Source organism: Canis lupus, chromosome 11 (genome assembly GCF_011100685.1).
Source record: "Canis lupus familiaris isolate Mischka breed German Shepherd chromosome 11, alternate assembly UU_Cfam_GSD_1.0, whole genome shotgun sequence".
NCBI classification, from domain to species: Eukaryota; Metazoa; Chordata; class Mammalia; order Carnivora; family Canidae; genus Canis; species Canis lupus.
This window is the reverse complement of record NC_049232.1, coordinates 48,119,492-48,136,761: the sequence shown is the minus strand read 5'-3', so window position 1 is coordinate 48,136,761 and position 17,270 is coordinate 48,119,492. Positions and strand designations below refer to the sequence as shown.

At 33.5% G+C, this 17,270-nt stretch overlaps 1 non-coding gene across 1 annotated transcript; it reads right to left on the bottom strand.

Annotated features, from left to right (window-relative positions):
* Positions 1-11,795: 11,795 nt before the first annotated feature.
* On the bottom strand, positions 11,796-11,903 carry LOC119874117. The gene has a single exon (XR_005367328.1). It is a non-coding gene; the product is annotated as a U6 spliceosomal RNA (small nuclear RNA).
* Positions 11,904-17,270: the final 5,367 nt, after the last annotated feature.

Sequence of the window (17,270 nt, the reverse complement as noted above, 5' to 3'; positions counted from 1 at the left end):
AAAGTAATATATTTCTTTCAGTCAGTGAGAAATGTGGTTGAGGAAAAGAGCAAGAGATGGAGAATCATGACTACTCATGCTTTGTTTAGCACAAAGACTTATCTGTGCACTAAAGTTAGAGTGGGGAAAAGGGAGCTGAATATGCAGGCCTTGGACTTTCAAATGAGTAATTTTGGAACACATTCTATGATTTGGAGAATCATACTTATTCTCCAGATGTCTCGTTGCCAGTTCTTTCTGCAAAAGAACATTTTACTCCTTTAGTAGTCACATAATCTCATGTTTCTTTCCTTCCCTCCTTCTTGGAATATTTCATATACTGTAATTTCCTGATTATCTTCAATATTTGAATCAATAGTTGACTCAAAACTTCTTTTAGTCCATGCACACAATATACCAGTGCAAATCAGCATCTTATTTCATTGGTATTGTTTATTTAACTTTGATTCTCTTGTCAGAAAGAACTCCTTGAAAGTATATGGCCTATTAAAATCACTTCTGTTGGGGTGCCTGGGAGGCTCAATCAGTTAAGTGTCTATCTAGTGATTCTGGCACAGGTCATGATCTTAGGGTCATGAGATTGCGCTCCACATCAGGCTCTATGCTAAGTGAGAAGCCTGTATAAGATTCTCCCTTTCCCTCTTCCTCACCACATATGAATTCCTTTTTCTCTCTTAAATCAAGAAAGAAAGAAAGAAGAAGAAAGAAAGAAAGAAAGAAAGAAAGAAAGAAAGAAAGAAAGAAAGAAAGAAAGAAAGAAAAGAAAGAAACCAGAGGCACCTGGGTGCCTTTGGCTCAGGTCATGATCCCAGGGTCCTAGGATGGAGTCCCACATCAGGTTCCCTGCAGGGAGCTTGCTTTTCACTCTGCCTGTGTCTCTGCCTCTCTCTGTGTGTTTCTCATGAATATACAAATAAAATCTTTTAAAAAGTCATTTCTGTAGTTTTCATGACTTATTTGAGTCCTGAGTTAAATATTCTATAAAAATGTATTGAACTGTTACTAACCAGCAATATTTAATAGTTCATAATCTTTATATATTTGCTAACAAATAAGCACATTATTATTATACTGAAATCATCATTATAGGTGTGGCATCCCTAGTTTCTATCTGTAAGGGATCTTTAAGGAACTTAAAAACAGTCTCTCTCTGAATGAATTTATGGTACAGGAAGGAAAGATAAAACTTCAAATGACTTTAAGAAAAGATGTGTATAATTTATGTTATGTCCATGGTCTCTTGGAACAGTTGTCACAGTTCAGAGATTAAAGAAAGAAAAGAAATAATTTTCACCTAGAGTGATAATAAGAGAAGGTGCCAGTCTTTAAATATGAGCCAGCCTTTAAAAAAAAATACAGAATTTCAAGGTGGAGTTTGGGATATGTGTCCATAAAAGCAAAATAGGGATTGACAAGGGCAAATGTATTAAGGAATAAATGTCTAAAGGTCAATAGCAGTACAATGTGATTGACAGTTTTGCTAAAGATTGGTCTACAACAAAAAGAGTTAGAGCTGTTAAGAATGTCACAACAGAACTGAAAGCCTTCATTCTAGACACAACATGTTTTGAAAGTGGAAGTAAAAAATTTAAAGAGGTGTTATAAAACAAGTAAGGTTCCGAACTGGTTGAAGGAACAAAAGGCAGACAGCTAGAATAACTTTGTTGCAAAGTATGAATAAATACCCTCTTTACAAGGAAAATAGTGGGAGTATAACCAAAGGGATAGGCACAAGTTATCACCTTCTTAGAAGTGGTAATTCATAGTGAACTTCCAGAAATTCTCAGTTTTAACTGGGTTTAACTAAAATAAGAACAGTTTATCCCACTTTGAAGGAAACTTATATTTCCATGTCAGATGTTTAAAATACTCTATTTTAAAACATTTATTGATGTTATTTTTTTTCAGAGAAGTTTAAAGTTGACAGCCAAATTGAGGAGAAGGCACAGAGGTTTCCCATCTAACCCTAACAATACACATGCATTACTTCCCCAGTTATCAACATACTCCACCAAAGTGGTACATTTGTTATAACTGAGAATGCTACATTGACACATCTTAGTCATCAAAAGTCTGTAGTTTAAATTACAACTCTTAATTTGTATTGTATATTCTATAAAATTTAACAAATGTATTATGATATATATCCAACATGGTTTACGGAGTATTTTCATTACCTTAAAAATTCTTTGTGCTCTGTCCATTCCTTGCCAAACCCTAACTTCCAGCAACTATTGAACTTATAATTTCCATAGTTTTGCCTTTTCCAGAATTTCATATACTTGAAATCATATAATACATAGTATTTTCTTCTTTTACTTAGTAATATGCATTTAAGTTTCCTCCATGTCTTCTCATGGTTTGATAGCTCATTATCTTTTAAGCACTAATTAATACTCCATTCTCTAGACGTACACAGATATTTATCCATGTCTCTGCTAGAGGACATTTTGGTTGCTTCCAAGTTTTGGTAATTATACACAGAACTGCTATTACTTGATGACATATGATCTGAAGCATTTTTTCAAATGCTTATTTGCCAGTGATGCAGTGTCTCTTAAGATCCTTGGTCCATTTTTAATTGGGTTGTTTTCTTATTGTTGAGTTTAAGGAGTTCTTTGTATATTTGCAATAGAAATACTTTATCAAAAAAGAGTACTTTATCAGATATGCCTTTTGCAAATACTTTCTCCCAGTCTATAGCTTATTTTCTCATTTTCTTCACATTGTTTTATGTATGGCAGAAGGTTTTAATTTCAGTCAAGCCCAGCTTATCACTATTTCTTTCATGAATTATACTTTTGGTATTATGTCTTAAAAGTCATTGCCATATCCAGGTTCACCTAGGTTTTCTTCTCTGTTATCTTCTAGGAGTTTTATAGTTTTGTGATTTTCAATTAAATATGTGATCCACTTTGAGTTAATTTTTAGGAAGGCTGTAAAGTCTGTGTCTAGATTCTCCCCCCCCCCATTTGATGTCCAACTAAGTAAAAAGTTTGTTCTCAGACTTAGGTAGGTTGAATATATAGCAGTTTTTACTGTTATATAATTTCAACTAGTATTCACAAAGAGGAAGTCTTTATTATGTCAAAATTTCAGTTTTAATGAATAAATATTCATGGAAAATAAAGACGCTCAGTCTCCCAGTATAAGGAGATCCCAAGTTATATCAAAATCTATATGTTAATTCTTTCAAGTATGTTGTTTTCCAGGAGCACAACAACTTTTAAATTCTTTCATTTTTACATATAGGTACCAATATTAAAATGGCAGTACTACAGTCTTTTGTAGCTTTACCCATTTTTTTACTGATTACCCAGAGGTGGAAGCACTACGTTAATAACTAGGCAATAATAACTTTATATTAGATCTATGTGTTACATTTAGCTATAAAATACTTATTTTTAATTGAAGTTTTTATTGAGATAATTGTAATTTCTGAAACAGTTGCAAAAAAAATAATACATAGAGATCACAGGTATTATAACCCAGATTCCCTCAATTGCTTTTTTAAAAATTTTAATTCAAGCATAGTTAACACACAGCATTATATTAGTTTCAGATGTACAACAGTGATTCAACAATTCTGTCCATTACTTAGTGTTCATCATAATACGTGTACTCTTAATTCCCTTCACCTATTTCACCCCTCGCCCCACCCTCCCCTCTAGTAACCATCAGTTCTCTATAGTTAGGAGTCTGGTTTTTGGGTTGTCTCTCTTTTGTTATTTTGTTTTGTTTTGTTTCTTAAATGCTACATATGAGTGAAATCATATGGTATTTGTCTTTCTCTGACTGACTTATTTCACTTAGTATTGTACTCTCTAGATCCATTCATGTTGTTGCAAATGGCAAGATCTCATTATTTTTATAGCTGAGTAATATTCCATTATACCATATCTTCTTTATCCACTCATCTATCAAAGGACTTTTGGGCTGCTCCCATCCTCCATGATAATACCTTGAAACACTATAGTGCAATAGCACAACCTAGATATTAAGATGATAAAATCCTCCAATATTGTTCAAGTTGCCTCAATTTTACTTATATTCATGAGCATCTGTGTTTTATATAATTTTTTAAATGTATAGGTTTATATATTCTCTCCCACAGTCCATCACTAGGATCTCTGGTGTTGCCTTTTTATAAACATACCCACCCCTCTCCCAGCTAGTCCTCCCTCTCCCCAATCACAGTTCTACCCTCTATCAATCATTCATCAGCTCTTCATTTCTAACATTTTAGCATTTTGAAGATGTGATAATTGGATCCTAAATTAACATTCTCTGGGATTTTTTTCACTTAGTATACATTCCCTTGAGATTTACCCAAGTTGCATGTGTCAATAGTTCGTTCTTTTTAATTGCTGAATGATATTAAATTGTATGGATAATACAACAGTTTGTTAACTGTTTATCCCTTAAAAGACATCTACGTTGTTTCCAATGTTTGTTGTTATGAATAAAGCTGCTGTAAATACTCACATACATGTTTTTATGTAAACATAAGTCTTTATTTCTCTGAGGTAAATGCCCAGGACTTCAATTGCTAGATCATTTTATACTTACATGTTGAAATTTTAAAGATAGTCAAGCTGTTTTCAGATTAGCTATACTATTTTGCATTCCCCCATTAATGTTTAAGTGATGTACCCTACATCCTCACCAGCATACATAATTATGTGTATATTGTGTTTTAAATATTTAAAGATTTCTTCTAAATCAGTAACCAGAGGATAACCCAGTTAATAACTTCTAGTCTTTTATAGATATTTTACTAAAGAAGATATGTGGATAGAAAGTAAGCATACAAATGCTCAGCCTTGTTAACTATTAGGGAAATGTACATTTAAACTACACGAGATACCACTACACACTTAATAGAATGGCTTAAATTAAAGAAAACTATGTTTCTGAGTATTTGGGGCAACTAGAATTCTGAAGCATTGCTGATGGGAATGTAAAATGGTACATATTTCAGGAATGAGACTGATGAAAGTTTGTTTAAAAAGTAAATATATACCAGTTATCGTATTCCTAGATATTTACCCACAAGAAAAATCATATGTCCATACAAATATTTGTATACAAATGCCTATAGAAACTTTTGGTAAAAGCTACAAAATTGAAAAAGATCCAATACACTGACAAGTAAATGAGTAAACACATTTTGTTATCTGCACATAATTCAGTACTATTCAGTTATAAACAGTATCAAGCTTCTGATACATATAATAATATGGATAAATCTCAAAAAATAATATTGAGTGCAAGACATTGAACAAAGTACATAACGTATGATTCCATTTATACTAAATCCTATAAAATTCAAGCCAAACTAATAAAAACAGGGTTTTTTTAGTTTTTTGTTTGTTTGTTTGTTTTAGTTTTTAAAAAAGATTTACTTACGTACTTATTTTAGAGAGAGAGAGTGCAGGGAGAGTGGCAGAGGAAGAGGGGGAGAAGAGAAGGATGAGGAAAAAGCAGACTCCATGTTGAACTCACATCCCTGACATCATGAACTGAGCCAAAATCAAGAGTCAGATGCAAACCAGGTGCCACCAAAAGACAGTTTGGTTATTGTCTTGTAGATGAGAGGTAGAGGGGGTGGAAATAAATTTTTAAAAAGGTGATATATAAATTTGTGTGTGATGGATATGTTGATTGGATTGTGTTGGTAGTATAATGGATGTACACATACACCATCAAATTGTACACTTAAAATATTTACAATGTATTGTATTTCAGTTAGACCTCTAATGTTGAAAAAAAGAAAACAAAACTAAGATGGAAAATGTAAAATTTTCCTAGTAGTTTTTGTTTTTGGCTAGGTAACCAAAACCTATTATTTCTCTTATTTCTCCTACGTTTCTCTCCCCAACCCTTTTTCAAAAACCTGCCCCATATCCTGCTTCAGGTTTGAGGCTAGAATTTAATTTCATTCCTCTAAACATATTGCTGTTTAGAATTTATTTGTTGATTAAAAACTATGTACAAGCATTATAAGAATATTTTATTCTAAAAATTGGATTTGCCTACCCCACATCAAAGACATACCAAGTACCTTCTTTGCACAAGAAACTAAGCAAAAATTTTCAAAATAATCTAATATTTTATTCTTTATTCTGTTCATGTGATGTATCAAATTAATAGACATACATATGTTGTTGAATCATCCTTGTATCCTAGGGAATGAATCCAAGTTACTTATGGTATATTATCATTTTAATATGGTATTGAATTTAGTACTCACATATATTATTGAAGATTTTTGTATCTATATTCATCAGAGATATTGGTCTATATTTTTTTCTTGTATATCTTTGGCTTTAATGTCAGAGTAATGTTAACCTATAAAAATGAGTTTGGAGATATTCTCTCTTGAATTTTTTTTTAGTTTTAATTTAAAATCCAATTAGCTAATATACAGTGTTATATTAGTTTCAGGGATACAATATAGTGACTCAACACTTCCATCCACAACGCAGTGCTCATCATGACCAGTACTCTCCTTAATCTCCTTCAACTGTTTAACTCATTCCTCCACCTCTCTCTCTTTTTTTCTCTTTATTTCTTAAATTCCACATTTGAGTGAAACCATATATTTGTCTTTCTCTGACATGTCCCACATCTTCTTTATCCATTCATCAATTGATAGATTGATAGACATTTGGGCTACATCCATATATTGACCTTTTAACAATATTTGTTCTTCCAATCCTTGAGCATGGAATGTTTTCCCTTTTTTTTTTTTTTTATATAATCTTCATTCACTTTCATCAATGTTTTATACTTTTCAGAGTATAGGTCTTTCAATTTTATTAGGTTTATTCCTAGATATCTTATTTTTGGTGCAAGTGTAAATGGCATTATTTTATTAACTTCTCTTTTTGCTGCTTCATTATTAGTATGTAGAAATGCAACAGATTTCTGTACATTGATTTTATGTACTAAGACTACTGAATTCATTTATCAATTCTAGCAATTTTCTGGTGGAGTCTTTCATATTTTCTATATAGAGTAGTATATCATCTGCAAATAGTGAAAGTTACTACTTCCTTACCGATTTGGATGCCTTTTATTTCTTTTTGTTGCCTGATTGCTGTGGCTATGACTTCCAGTACTATGTTAAAAGTGGTAATAATGGACATTCTTATCTTGTTCCTGAATTTAGGGGAAAGCTCTCAATTTTTCCCCATTAAGGATGAGGTTAGCTAAGGGTTTTTTATAGATGGCCTTTATTACATTGAGATATAGTCCCTCTAAACCTTCTTTGTTGAGGGTTTTTATCACTAATGGATGTTGTACTTTATTAAATGATTTCCTACAGTTATTGAAATGATTATATGTTTCTTATACTTTCTCTTATTGATAGGATGTATCACACTGATTGATTTGTGAATATTGAACCACGCTTGCATCCCAGGAATAAATCCCACTTGATCATGGTGAATGATTTTTTTAATGTATTGAATTCAATTTGCTAGTATTTTGTTGAGAATTTTTGCATCTATGTTCATCAGGGATATTAGCCTGTAGTTTTCTTTTTCAGTGGTATCTTATCTGGATATGATATCAGAGAATACTGGTCTTATAGGGTGAATTTGGAATTTTTCTTTTCTTTTTATTTTTTTAATAGTTTCAAAAGAATAGGTATTAATTCTTCTTTAAATGAAGAATTTGTCTTGGACTTTTGTTTGTTGAGAGCTTTTAATATACCAACTCAATTTCTTTTTTTTAATAATACATTTATTTTTTATTGGTGTTCAATTTACCAACATACAGAATAACACCCAGTGCTCATCCGTCAAGTGCCCCCCTCAGTGCCCATCACCCATTCACCCCCACCCCCCGCCCTCCTCCCCTTCCACCACTCCTAGTTCGTTTCCCAGAGTTAGGAGTCTTTATGTTCTGTCTCCCTTTCTGATATTTCCTACCCATTTCTTCTCCCTTCCCTTCTATTCCCTTTCACTATTATTTATATTTGCCAAATGAATGAGAACATATAATATTTGTCCTTTTCCGATTGACTTATTTCACTCAGCATAATACCCTCCAGTTCCATCCACGTTGAAGCAAATGGTGGGTATTTGTCATTTCTAATGGCTGAGTAATATTCCATTGTATACATAAACCACATCTTCTTTATCCATTCATCTTTCGATGGGCACCGAGGCTCCTTCCACAGTTTGGCTATTGTGGACATTGCTGCTATAAATATCAGGGTGCAGGTGTCCCGGCGTTTCATTGCATCTGTATCTTTGGGGTAAATCCCCAGCAGTACAATTGCTGGGTCGTAGGGCAGGTCTATTTTTAACTGTTTGAGGAACCTCCACACAGTTTTCCAGAGTGGCTGCACCAGTTCACATTCCCACCAACAGTGTAAGAGGGGTCCCTTTTCTCCGCATCCTCTCCAACATTTGTTGTTTCCTGCCTTGTTAATTTTCCCCATTCTCACTGGTGTGAGGTGGTATCTCATTGTGGTTTTGATTTGTATTTCCCTGATGGCAAGTGATGCAGAGCATTTTCTTATGTGCGTGTTGGCCATGTCTATGTATTCCTCTGTGAGATTTCTCCTCATGTCTTTTGCCCATTTCATGATTGGATTGTTTGTTTCTTTGGTGTTGAGTTTAATAAGTTCTTCATAGATCTTGGAAACTAGCCCTTTATCAGATACATCATTTGCAAACATCTTCTCCCATTCTGTAGGTTGTCTTTTAGTTTTGTTGACTGTATCCTTTGCTGTGCCAAAGCTTCTTATCTTGATGAAGTCCCAATAGTTCATTTTTTCTTTTGTTTCTTTTGCCTTCGTGGATGTATCTTGGAAGAAGGTACTGGCACAAAAATAGACACATAGATCAATGGAACAGAATAGAGAACCCAGAAGTGGACCTTCAACTTTATGGTCAACTAATATTTGATAAAGGAGGAAAGACTATCCACTGGAAGAAAGACAGTCTCTTCAATAAATGGTGCTGGGAAAATTGGACATCCACATGCAGAAGAATGAAACTAGACCACTCTCTTTCACCATACACAAAGATAAACTCAAAATGGATGAAAGATCTAAACGTGAGACAAGATTCCATCAAAATCCTAGAGGAGAACACAGGAAACACCCTTTTTGAACTCGGCCAACTCAATTTCTTTGCTTCTTTGTTATTAGTTTGTTAAAAATTTCTATTTCTTCCTGCTTCATTATTGGTAGTTTTTATGTTTATGACTTTATGTTTATATAACCATATATCTATGGTAGTTTATCCATTTCTTCTAGATTGTCTCATTTCTTTGCATATAGTTTTTCATAATAATCTCATGATTGTTTATATTTCTGTGGTGTTGGTTGTTTTCCTCTCTGATTTGCGATTTTATTTATTTAGGTCCTCTCTTTTTTTCTTGTTAAGTTTGGCTACAGGTTTGTCAATTTTATCGATTGTTTCAAAGAACCAACTCCTGGTTTCATTGATCTATTTTTAGTTCCTATATCATTTATTTCTGCTCTAATCATTATTATTTATTTTCTTCTACTGGTTTTAGGTTTTGTTTTTTATTCTTTTTCTAGCTTCTCCTGGTGCAAAGTTAGATTGTTTACTTGAGACTTACTGGCTTCTTGAGATATGCCTGTATCGCTGTAATGTTTTCTTTTAAAACTGCTTTTGCTACATCCCAGAGGTCTTGGGCCACTGTATTTTCATTTACATCTTGTTCCATGCACTTTTTTATTTCATACATCCTGGTTAACCCATTCATTGCTTAGTAGCACGTTTGGGTTTTTTTTTTTTTTTCAAGATTAATTTGTTAATTAATTTTAGAGAGAGAGCATGTGAGCAGGGGGAGGGAGAGAATTTCTCAAGCAGACTCCCCATTGAGTACAGAGACCAATGTAGGGCTCTCATGACCCTGAGATCATGACTGGAGCTGAAATCATGAGTTGGACACTTAACTGACTGAGCCACCCAGGCACCCCTTAGTAGCATGTTTTTGAATCTCTATGTATTTGTGGTCTTTCCAGATTTTTTCTTGTGGTTGACTTCTAGTTTCATAGCATTGTGGTCAGAGATGATGCATGGTATGACTTTTATCTTCTTGAATTTAGATATAACCTTTTCTGCATATAGTAGTCTATATTAAGTTGATGGTTGATTATGTTTGAACCTATTCTTTCCTCTTCTCCATGTTTTAGGTATATGTGACTATATTTAATTTCCTTTTTTGTTTAGTTCCTTGACTTATTTTTTTATAGAAATATTTATTTTCAAAAAAAAAGAAATATTTATTTCCACTGCTTTTGTAGTTCCTACCTTTATACTGTCACTTTTGGTCTCCCTTTTCTATACAGAGAGACCCTTTTAATATTTCTTGCAGGGCTGGTTTACTGGTCATGAACTCCTGTAGTTTTGTTTGTCTGGGAAACTCTATCTCTCCTTCTATTCCAAATGATAGCCTTTCTGGATACAGTTTTCTTGGCTGCAGACTTTTCCCATTCAGCACTTTAAATATATCATGCCACTCTCTTCTGGCTTGCAAAATTTCTGTTGAAAACTCTCCTACTGGCCTTATGGGTTTTTCCTTGTAAGTTAATGACTTTTCTTGTCTTGCTACTTTTCTGTATCTTGCAAATTTAGTTACAATATGTCTTGGCATGGGTCTGCTTTTGTTGATTTTGATAGGAGTTCTCTGTGCCTCCTGGATCTGGATATCTTTTTCCTTCCCCAGATTAGGGAAGTTTTGTTATTATTTCTTCAAACTCTCTGCCCCCTTTCCTTTCTCTTATTTTTCTAGGACTTCTATAATATAAATGTTGTTAAGATTGATGGAGTCACTGCATTCCCTAAGTCTATTCTTGTCATGTGTAATTCTTTTGATCTCTTTTGTTCAGCCTGATTATTTTCCATGACTCTGTCTTCTCGGTCACTAATTTGTTCCTCTGCTCCTTCCATGCAGCTATTTATTCCATCATTTCATTTACTGAGCTCTTTATTTCAGCTATGTTATTCCTTATACCTATGTTAAGGGTCTTACTCATATTTTCCACTTTTTTCAAGTCTGGTGAGTATCCTTATGATCATTGCTTTAAATTCTCTATCAGGCATGTTACTCATATCTGTTTCACTTAAATCTCTGGCTATGGCCTTTTCTTATTATTTCATTTGGGATGAATTTCTCTGTCTCCTTATTTTGTTTGCCTCTCTATATCTGTTTCTCTGTGTTAAGAAAATCATCTGTGTCCTCTGGTCTTGAAAGTAGTGACCATGACTAGGTGGGGCTGGAACTAGAGTGTGGCTGGTGCCCACAGTTGGTTACAACATGATAGCTGAGCCCAGTATGGTGGCAGGAATGGGTGCACAGTGGCAGCTGTGTACTTGGTGGATGGACAGACCACCTATCAGCTACTAGGAGCAAGTCTCTGGCATAGCCTGGAATCTCGCTTTGGTGGCTGTGCATTCAGTGACTGACCAGGACACACATATGGCTTTAATAAAATTTTCCCTGAGCCCAGGGCAATGCCAGCAGATTTGGAGTGGGCCTGTCTTCAGGAGAACTCAGTATGGTGCACTGCCAATGGGTCAGGCAGCAAATGTCTGTGCATCCTTGCCTCTTGAAGGTGGCTCAGTGTATATGCTGGACAGTAGGGAAGGAAAATGGTGCCTACCAAGCCCCTTGCTTTTGGAGAAGTCCAACACCCTAGAAAATCAGCATGAACAGATATGTCTCCTGTTGTGCAAACTGCCATTTTTTTGGTTACCTCTCTAGTCACCCTGCTATCTTTAAGAGTGGCGACCCAGCTATTACTCAAAAATATAAAATGCTTCATGAATTTGTGTGTCATTCTTATGCAGGGGTCATGCTAATCTTCTCTGTATTATTCCAATTTTTAATGTATGTGTTGCTGAGGTAAGCACTCTCTTCAACTTTTTTCAAGTGTTGAGAAGGATAAATGTTTATTCTTTAAATTATTGGTAGAATTTTCTAGTGAAGGCATCTGGTCTTGGGTTTTTTGGTTGCAGGGTTTGCATTTAATAAAATTGCATGATACAAAATCAATATATAAAAATTATTTGTAACAACAAATTATCCTATAAAGAATTTTAAAATAAATTTAAGCATTTATAATAGCATCAAAAAGAATAAAGTGGTTCAGAATAAATTTAACCAAGGAAGTGAAAGACTTGTATATGAAAACTTCAAAATGCAGCTGAAAGAGATTTAAATAGACATAAGTAAATGGAATGAAATCCTATGTTCATGCATTGGAAGAATTTATAGTAGTGAAAGTCCATTCTACTCAGAGTAATCTTCTGATTCAAGGCCATCTCTATCAAAATCCTAATTTTTTTTTTATAAAAAGAGCAAAAACCAATCTACTGAATAGCCAAGGAAATCTTAAGAAGAACAAAGAAGGAGACATCATACTCCTGAAACAAATACATTACAAATTTAGAGTAATTAAAACAATATGTTAATGGAATAAAAACAGAGGTATAGAGCAATAAAACAGAATAGAAAGTCCAGAAATAGACCCATATATATGTGGCCAACTCTTCTTTGACAAGGAAGTCAAGAATACACTCTGAGGAGGGACTCCTAGGTGGCTCAGTCAGTTAAGTGTTCTTCAACTCTTAGTTTTGGCTAAGGTCATGGTCATGGGGTCATGAAATTGAGCCCTACATGGGTTTCTTTGTGCTTAGCACAGGAACTGCTCAAGATTCCCTTCCTCTCACTCTACCCCTCTCCGGCTCACATGCATATGCACGCATGCTCGCTCTCTCTCAAATAAATAAATAATTCTTTAAAAAGAAAAATAATATACTCTGGTGAAAAAGTAGTCTCTTCAACAAATGAGGTTGAGAGAACTGGTTATCCATATGCAAAAGAATGAAATTGAACCTCTATTTTATACTAGACATGAAACTATAAAGTTTTAGAAGAAAATCTGTGCTGGGCATGTAAGTATTTGTTAATAGCTAGATCTCCTGTTAAGTGTTCTTAGTGCACACACACACACACACACACACACACACTAATCCAATAAGCAATCAGTCATCATTATACACTTTTGAGGACAGTATGATAAAATGATATTTTCATTTTAAAGAATATTACTTTTGCAAATTTGATTACAGAAAGAATGTACAGTATAAGTAAGTGTTGCTTTAGGAGACTGATTTGCAATTTTAGCAATCAGAATAAAAGATGAAGACCTAATATTATAATAAAACCTAAAAGTATGCCTTACTTTGAAATAATAAACAACAATTTAACTATAGAGATATCATGGTGTTTAGTGAGTGCTAGTATTCTTTCCTTAACAGTAAACTTTTCAATGACATAATATTGGCCATGGCTATAATTAAATCACAACAATTTTTGTTTGAGTGGTATATTAAAAAAATAAAGTGATTACTAGAACTTATGAAGTAAGAATTAGGATCTGACTAGTTCTTTGTTACACAAAATAACTGGCATGCAGAGAAACTGAAGAATATTCAGAAAAGAGCTCAATAATAATTAGTGGAATGAAAAATCACAGATACTGGGAAAAGTTGAAGGATGTAAAATTGTCTTAACTAAATTAGAAAACTAGAAAATGACTAAATAGTGATCAACAACAATGTAAAAAATTAAAGGTAATGATTAGAAAATTTAAATTGCCAATAAGAAAATGATTTATATTTTTGCCTTGGGTTTTTAAGAAAGAAGTTTTTTTCCCCTCTTACAGACCTTTGAAATAATGGTCTTGGCTTAGTTAAAATGGGAAGTTATAGCAATGCTTTCACAAGAGAATTATAATAAAATATAGGATACATTCTCATTTTTCTGGGAGCAGTTTATAGATAGGAAAAGATAAAATGAGTGACATTTCCAGTGCTCTTTACATCCTTGAGGTTCTTGATCTTCAGTTCATTCAACCATGCTGAAGTTGGAATGTTCATTTCATTTCTGTATCATCAACTGGGAAAATAGCTGTATTAACTGATAGATTTTTTCCCTCAAATTTGTTGTTTCCCTTGTGATTCTTCAGTTTTATCCAATATTACTCTTTGAACCATTGCAACATTCTAGCAGATATAAGGTCAATTGATGAACTATTTGTTGACTCTAATATACATGAGAACTATTTATTTTTAAGGAGAAAAATCTGAAAGTACATTTCAGTCTGTTTCTCTCAATTCCGTTATTGATGTATATTTTAACATAAAAATATTCTAATGTGCGTATCATTTTGATTTTTACTCTTTATGCTTGAAATGTTACACATACATTTTTCATGCTCTAAAATTTTTTTTCTAAATATCATTTGATTAAGTAATATGTGCTTTATGGTCATAACATTGCAAACAAAGTTCATTATATGGGTTATTTCAATTTTTAATAAAAAAATTTACTGTGAATGTTTCAAACATTAATCTTTTTTATGTCTTGCTTTACTATTTTGAATTATGTTCTTATGTAGATTCTCCAAGATAAATTGTTGAGTCAAAAGCCTTTTTTAGAGTCTTACAGAATATTGCCAAGTTGCTTTCTAGAAATTTGAGTTAATTTCCTAACAATAGAATTACATTTCCAATGTGTTTAACCTTCTGAATATATAGGATAGTCTCACTAAAATAAACCTTTGCTAATTTGGAAAGCAAGTTGTTATATGAATTGTCATGTTTTAGAGTGTTCATGGACACTCTAAAATCTGTTGACAACTATTTTTAAATAAAAATGGGGTTACCATTGTGAAACACCACAATTTTAAAATTAGTTGAGTAGATGAGTATTTGTTCATATGCATGTTAGTGCAAGATAGAACCTGGGAGTCACAAGTGAGTTTCCGAGAATTATGAGAACAGTTTCCTCAAAACTATTGTCTTAGGTATAATAAGATTTATGGAGTAATTTAATGATGTATGGCAGTTACTACAATCATTGAAATGATAAGCATTTTGATGAAGGAGTAAATATCTAAATAAAACACAAGAATACAAAAATAATCTTTCACTTGAAATGTAAGAGAATATAAGGAGCACCCAATGAAGATTGCCATTTTTCCATATTCTTCGGAAATAGGTAGACACCTTTATGTTCACATTTCGTTATGTTTTCTTAAGCCTTTAATTTCTACTAGTTTTCCTTCTTTCTGAGTTTCCTTTACCCTTAGAGAAATTTTGAGGAATAGAACTTAATCACCCAAATTTCTAATATAAAAATCTAAAAATGTAGCACTTTTTATAAGGAATAGAAATTTGAACTAATCAACCAAAAATAGAGACTACATTGAAGCAATTGGTCCAGCTAAAGGAAAGATAAAAGTGGAGATGGGCTTCAGGATAACTAAAACTTAGACAAGTACATCATCAAAACCATCTCCATCAGTCTTCTCTGCCCTGCCTTGGCACCTTCCTACTGAACTAAAAATGAGGGTAAAAAGGAAGTAGAAACATTTCAGTTGATTCTTACTTTTTCACACCTTTGCAGAATGAGGTAAAATTTTTACCTGGAACTGTGCACTTTTTACTTTCCCTTCTGCACTCTTGGAGTATGCTAGACTATCCTACATGTCATTATGAGATCAAACTTTGAAAAGCCAATTTAATCAGATCATTCTCCCAGTTAGGCTCCTCATTGTTTATCAAAATTAGGACAAATGGGCACCAGGGTGGCTCAATCGGTACAGCATCTGCCTTCAGCTCAGGTCATGATCTTAGGGTCTTGGGATAGAACCCCAGGTTGGGTTCACTACTCAACAGGGAGTCTGCTTTTCCTTCTTCCTCTGTACTCGTTCCCTCTCGCAAATAAATAAAATCTTTAATAAAAAAAATTAGGATGTATGCGTCACCAAAACACATTCTCCCATAACCTGTTCTCAATCTACCTTCTTGGCCCAATTTCTCCTACACAGAAACATATTCCAGTTGCTCCAATCAAGCAAGAATATTTGCTGTTTCTCATAGAGACATTAAGTCAGACATCAAGTTTCCCTGCCTCTCTGAATCATCTCATACTATTTCCTCTACTTGTAAAAAATTTTTTTCTTTTAAAAATGATTAAGTAGCTAATTCTGAAACTGCTGCCTGGGTTTCACTTATGGCTCCATTGCTTAGTAGCCATAAGATATTGGGCAAATCATTTAACCAACTGTTTTGTTCAGTACATTCATCAGCAAATAATGAATTTAATAGTATCTGCAACATGGATTGTTACAAAGATTAAATGAATTAATACAAGTAAAGTACTTAGGGGGATCCCTGGGTGGCGCAGCGGTTTAGCGCCTGCCTTTGGCCCAGGGCGCGATCTTGGAGACCCGGAATCGAATCCCACATCGGGCTCCCGGTGCATGGAGCCTGCTTCTCCCTCTGCCTATGACTCTGCCTCTCTCTCTCTCTCTCTCTGTGTGACTATCATAAATAAATAAAAATTTAAAAAAAAAAAGTAAAGTACTTAGAATAATACAGTGCACATTAGCTAGTAATTCAAATTTTAAATTGTATATTATTGTTGCATAAAATTCAAAATTTTATTATAAAATTTGCATTATCAACCACCAGATATCTCCCATGCCCCACAATACACACATACATATATTGACAAACATAATTAAATAAATGTATTAAAACATAAATACTGCATTTCTTATTTTTCTATCGATTCATAATACTTAAAAATGAACTTGATAATACTTTTTAAATGACCTTGCTTGTACACATTGTATATGATCAGTACATTTGAAAGTTTTTCTTGCATATACAATTTTTTTAGGGTATCTTATAGGATAAACAAGTCTTTAAACTAATTTACTTCAATATCTTGCCCATTCACTCAACAGACATGTAAAGAGTATTTACTCCATGCCAGAATTTCTTTCTATGTTCTGAGAATACATGGCAATTACAGTATGTTGAATAATGGATCCCCAAAAGATACTTATTTTATAATACTTATTTTCTAATCTCTGAAATTTGTGAGTATGTTACTTTATAGAACAAAAGGAACGTTGCAGATGTGATTAAGTTAAGAATCTTCAGATGAGGCAAATGTTCTGAATTTTCTAGATGGACCCAATGTGACTACAAGGGTCTTTATAAGAGAAAGAGGGTCAAAGTCAGAAGAAATGATGATAAAAATGGAGGTGGGAATGGTATGCTTTGAAGATGAAAGAAAAGATCACAATCCAATGAACATATGCAGCCTCTAGAAGCTGGAAAAGACAAGGACACAGATTTTTCCCCTGGAAACAAAGTTCTCCTCTAGAAGGAAACCCATAAAATTCAATAAGTTTGTGG